Source organism: Marmota marmota, unplaced genomic scaffold, assembly GCF_001458135.2.
Source record: "Marmota marmota marmota unplaced genomic scaffold, marMar, whole genome shotgun sequence".
NCBI lineage: Eukaryota > Metazoa > Chordata > Mammalia > Rodentia > Sciuridae > Marmota > Marmota marmota.
This window is the reverse complement of record NW_025999932.1, coordinates 33,571,724-33,577,837: the sequence shown is the minus strand read 5'-3', so window position 1 is coordinate 33,577,837 and position 6,114 is coordinate 33,571,724. Positions and strand designations below refer to the sequence as shown.

Here is a 6,114-nt window from a genome sequence, read left to right as displayed (position 1 = left end):
AAAGCTTTCAATTGACTGTACTCTTCCAGCTTTGAAAATTGTTCCAAATCTGCCTGATTTTCCTAAAACATCTCCTTTAGTATATTGGACAGCTTTCCCTGAAAAACACCTCCCTGTGCTCTTAAAGTCTGAAGTTGCCCACATTTATTATTTTCCAGAAAGCCAGTCCATTGCTCTTTTAATTTATTAGATCACTCTGCTATGTGTTCTTACATTACAGAAAAGCTCTCAGAGGCAAATTTGTGGAAGAATTCTTTGGTATTGAATTCTGTACCTATTTTTCTTTTACTGTGATTTTTTTCCCCCTGTGAAGCGAGATGAAACATTCTGAAATACTATTTTTAAAATATTTTTTAGTTGTCAGTGGATTATTTATTTATTTATGGTGCTGAGGATTGAACTCAGTGCCTCTCACATGGAAGGCACGCACTCTACCACCAAGCCACAACCCCAGCCCCTTGAAATACTTTTAAGGGCAAACCTCATTTATATATATATTTTTCCTATTTGAAACCAGTTAAGGTGGAGGAAACTATTTTGTACAGATACCAAGAAATGTGTGATTTAACATGAGTGTTTCCCAATCCTTTGGAATTTCTGGGTGGCATGCCTCAATGAATTATGGAATGAGGCCAGAATAATTATGCTGCAACACACAAATTCTTCATCAAACTCCTATTATCTCTTTATTTGCCCCATCAAAGGACATTTTAACTCATGAACACAATTGAGGTTTTTTTTTTTTGAAAAGCAAAAACTAAAGAACATTTCGTGATATGAAAATTAATGTGATTGATTCAAAAGAACCCTAGCAGACCTTGTGATGTAAATAAGCAAATGGGGTATCTGGATGAAGGTGGGGCTATTTAATAAACTTCTCAAAAGCCATGAAGAGCACAGAATTCTGTTTGGTCTGGAAGGAAACAAATTGAGTGTTCTTAACCAGGTACTCATGACTGTTTGTGAAGTGCAACATTTTCCTCCAACACAACGTCTCACTGTTGGTCCATCATTTCAACCTTGGGCATTTGAAAAACTTTGAGAATATAAAAGTGCATTTCTTAACTATATTAACAATATTATGAGGGGAATTCCATTTCCACACTGGCATTTTGGTGACTTTTTAGATGATATATTATGGCACAACTTTATTTTATTTTTAGTTGTAGATGGACACAATACTCTTATTAATTTATTTATATGGTGCTGAGGATCAAACCCAGTGCCTCACACATGCTAGGCAACCGCTCTACCACCAAGCCACAACCCCAGTCCCTGTGGCATAACTTTGTATTTGGAGTTCAGAGTGAATTTTTCCAAAACCATTTTTTTTTCTTTTGTAATACTGGGGATTAAACCCGGGGACACTTTAACACTGAACTCCATCCCCAGCCCTTTTTATTTTATATTTTGAGACAGGGGCTCACTAAGTTGTCAGAGTTGCCCTTGAAATTGAGATTCTCCTGCCCCAACTGCCTAGTTTCTGGGATTACAGGTGTGCACTATCATCACATCTGGTCTAAAGCTATCTCTTCATGGGATGAAATTTATTATTTACAACTTTCAGTAAAATAAACCCAAACCGGTACAACTATTTCACAACATGGCTCAAAAGTGAAGAAATAGCTTCTAAATATCTCAGCATATAGCTGAGGACCTTTGCCAACAATGCAACTCAGCCACACAGGAAATTCCTGTCTCCTGATATCTGGGGATTCGTTTAGGCACATATACTTCTGGTCATGTAGGGGAGAAGTTCGTACTTATATTCCACTTGAAGATTCAAGTTTAAGATATAAACTTGGCAAGAAGCACAGTGCAAAGGTTTCTAGAGATGGGACTATGTTTAAAGCTTTCAGAATATTAAATAATCTAATTACTGTGATTCATCAACAGGTTACTCAAATAATTCTTCAAGACATCATAAACTCAGAATGGAAGCGCTAACCCAAATTCAACTGAACTGAGTCATTATAGCACTTTAGATAAAAATCTTTCTTTTTGGTCATTAACTCATTCATATACTCATTCATTTATTCAAACAAATATTTTCTAATGACCTAGTAGAAAGGGGGATACATTATCTCCCTTTAATACTTATATCTCATTCTGACATCCAAGGTGAAAAGTCGGTTTTATTATATCCATTTTTCAAATAATGAAAGAGCCCCCAAGAAATTAACTTTCTCATCACACAATGAAGCAAGTAATAAAACCATTATTTGAAATGAAATTTGACTTTCAAATTCTGAGACTTTACCTTTAATATCACTTTACCTTCTTGGTACACACAGAAAATATTGTTCTTCAAATCATGTTCCCTGGAACATGAATTCCACAAAATGCTAGCAATGTTGTAAAAAGGGGTTTTATGCCCAAACAAGTTCACAATATGTTAGTAGATTATACTCTTGTTTCAATTATCTACTCCCCACAACTTTATAAGGGAGTCACTTATCCCTGCCCATTGCCATGTGATGGGGACATGTTTTCTGGGAATATGTAGGCATCTGTTGTCCCTGGACCCTTGGGCTTTGTGTGTGATAAGCCTTGGTCTAATGTGAACTATCAAAAAGAGCCTCTCAAGATGGCTTGGAATAGTCTACTATTCCTCTTGCTCTGACATCCACCACAAAAAATAACATGTTCTAGGTCAAAGCTGTTCTTTACCTGAGCTCTTGAATGAGAAGACCAGAATGCAACTAGCAATATGTGTTATAAGAAACAGATCTTTATTACGTGGTAAGCTAATGAAATTGAGGGCTTGGTTGTTATAGCTGCAAAGTCGTCTCATATAAAAATATGGTGCAGTATTTTCCTATGGTTTGTCCTCCAAGGGTGCATGAGTTACAGCCTTGATCCTCAACATGGCAGTGTTGAGGTGGTGGGACCACCAAGAGGAGGAGACTAGTGGGAGGTAGTTAGGTCATTCTGGATGCTACTTTTGGTAGGGGTTAACATAATTTTTGTGGTACCCCAGTTGGTACTCATAAGAGTGGGATGCTATAAAAGTTTGACCCCCAAGTTTCTCTGTGGCCTCTTGTCTCACCATGTAATTTCTCACTCTTTCTCTCATACATGCTGCCAACATGATGCCATCCTCCATGATGTGATGCAGTGGGGTGCGGTGTCTTGCCCCAGCCAGCACCATACTGTTTGGACTTTCTACTTTCCAAACTGTGAGATGAATAAACCTCTTTTCTTGTTAAGTTCTCATCCTCAAGTATCTTGTTACAACAGTGGAAAACAGAGAAAGACAATTTCCTTCTCAGATTTCAACAAAGAAATGGAGAAGCCCTATGATAAAACAAAACCAAAAAAATTTTTTTAAACAGAATGGATTAAACATAGACACTTTTATCTACTCCCTCACAAATTACTGTTTAAAGGAATTTTAAAAAAGAAACCACAGGACAAAGATAACAGGAAATAAGTGAAGAGCAGACAAGAGATGGCATGAAAATTTTGGAAGTTGTAGAGCAGAAGATTGAGTAATATTTAAAATTTCTAAACCAATGAAAGCAGATTTAAAAGCTAGCCAAAGGATGAAGCCAGAAACAGACCAATTTGAACTCTTAATTTCTGCAAGATTCAAAAATGAAGGCATCAGATATCTCCAAAGTTAGAATAGTTCAATCTGAAAGCAGGGATGGGTTTGAAAACTTAATATAAATAGCAATTAGACCCAGTGCTCCCCTCCTTTGCCTCATGCAAGAAAATTATTTTCTTTCTCCTACAGTGGCAGAAGGTGTGAATTTTCATTCCTGGAGAAATTGAGCCAGAGGTAGGTATGGCTAGGTTTATTTTCCCCAGGTAGGAGATGGGAAGGTTCATTTTGGGTAAGTTGATCAAACCCTGAGAAAGACCTAGGAAAAGAACTTGGGAAACTCCAAGAAAATGGCCACTCTATTGCAAGAGTGAAGCTCACCAGTGGACAATTCCTCTGCCCACCAAAAATCTATGTTCATGATATGAGAATAGACATCAGGAACCTGACTGGCACTTCAACAGTAAGAGCTGGAGAACAGTGAAGCAATGCCCTCAGGCTTCGGAGGGAAAACAGTGTTCAGTTTTGAATTCTATCATGAGGAAACCTGTTAATGTAAGGTTAGAAGGAAGACTCTATCAGACACTTAAGGTCTCCAAACATTTCTCCTAAGCTTTGTTGGGATTTCCCTGGAACATCTTCTTCAGCAAATTAAACAGAATAAGCCAAGAAAGAGAGCGGTTTATACTTCCATGAAGCAGGGATGTTAAAGAACTAGGGAAGCAAAGAGGACTCTGGGATTCTAGAAATGGAAGATCACCCTGTGATCACAGCTGCTGAGCAGTTGGAGAGCAGAACTGTTGCAACAAGAGACTGGAGGATTCCAGGAGGGATATCTTCAAGAAGAAAGCTACGTGGATAGAATATTTAATGTGTTTGAACTAATTTTGTAGAAGAGTCTCAATCATGTTAGGGAGTTTGGTGATAAATTGTTGACAGACATGTAAAATTAAGCAAAAAAAAAATCATCTATAACTCTGGGTACAGCAAAAGTTGCTAAACAGGGTGTGTTAGTCAGCTTTTCTGTTACTGTAACAAGTAACTGAGATATTCAACTTATAAAGAGAAAATTTTATCTTGAATTGAAGTTTTAGAGATTGTAGTTCATGCTGTGGGTTGCCCTGTTGCTTTGGACCCACAGCAGCACATTATGTAGATAGCATGTGGTGAAGCAAAGCCTTTTACTCCATGGCCAGAAAGTGAGAGGAAGAGGAAAGGGCTGGGGTCGCTTTATCCCCTTCAAGGGCATACTCCCAATGATCTGAAGACCTCCCAGTAGACCCCACCTATTAAAGTTCTACCACCTCCCATGGTGCCATGGGCTGGAGACCAAGCCTCAGACGCATGGGCCACTGGGGGACTTTTAAGATGCAAATGATAGAAGAAAGGTTACACTCGGATGCTGGCTGGGAAAGCATGGAGGTTCATGGCAAGCCTTCTGCAGGCCCCAACTCAAGCTGTTCATCCTTCACCTGGGACTGCTTATGGGGTCTCAGTGTCCAACGAGCTGCTGACAGTAGACAGTGATGGCTGAGGAGGTGTGTGGGACAGGTTCCTCATCAGCTCCAAACCTATTTCCACAGTTTGGATAGAGAGGAGTCCATCCTTAGACCAAGTTCAGACCTTTCTCCCCAAGATGGCCCAGGGGAATGAAAAACCAAGAAAAGAAATGGCAGTTGCTCCACCTGGTCATTTCAGTGTTAGAAATATTGTTGGGACTCTAGGAAAAGTTATACAAAAGGACATGGCCTTATCTGAGGTGGGTCACTCAGATTCAAAAGAAATGGACAGTTCAGAAGAGAGTTCACAAGAGAATTCAGAGGACAGTTCAGAATCTGAGGATGAAGAGGGCAGCATCTCCCTTGGTTAGCATAGATAATATTAAGCTTTCTAATTCAGAAGGTGTAAAAGGCGATATTTAAGTTTTGGATAGTTCAGCAAGGAAAGAAATAATGGAAGAAAGAACGAAAGAAAATAAAGAAACTGATCTGAAAGGAAACAGGTGGTATATATCTGCTAATTCTGTGAAACAAAGGTGGTTCACTGGCTAGTTGGCATTTCTGGAGCCTACGGTGCTCTTATGTGTCAAAGGAAAAACTTTAGACAAAGTTAATGGTTTGTTTGTGCCAAGAGCAGTTCATGAATAGGGTACTACTCAAAAGAGAAACGAAGAGATCCACAAAGTTCCAGTCTAGTGATGGCCAACATGGAAATAAAGTAGAGAAATTATTTGATTGGCTACAGTGAAGCATTTACCTTATTTGGAGATGTTTAAAAGGAACACTTTAGGCAAAGTTAATGGTTTATTTGAACAAAGAACAATTTATAAGTTGGGCAACACTCAGAATGAAAAGGAGTTTAGAGAACTCCACTTTGTAGTGAGGGCAGACATGGAAATAAATGCAGAAATAATTTGATTGGTTACAATGAGGCATTTGCCTTATTTAGACAAGTTCTGATTGGTTGAACTGTGATTGGCTGAAGCTCAACTGTTTGTGTTTGGCTGAAATCGTTATTTGTTACCAAAAAAAAGCCCTCCTAAATTAGATTTCAGCTTGTTTATATAC

The 6,114-nt window shown here is 38.6% G+C and overlaps 1 pseudogene; it reads left to right on the top strand.

The window, feature by feature from the left end:
• The first annotated feature begins 4,963 nt into the window (after window positions 1-4,963).
• Window positions 4,964-5,598, top strand: LOC107140787 (annotated as a pseudogene).
• The last annotated feature ends 516 nt before the right edge of the window (window positions 5,599-6,114 follow it).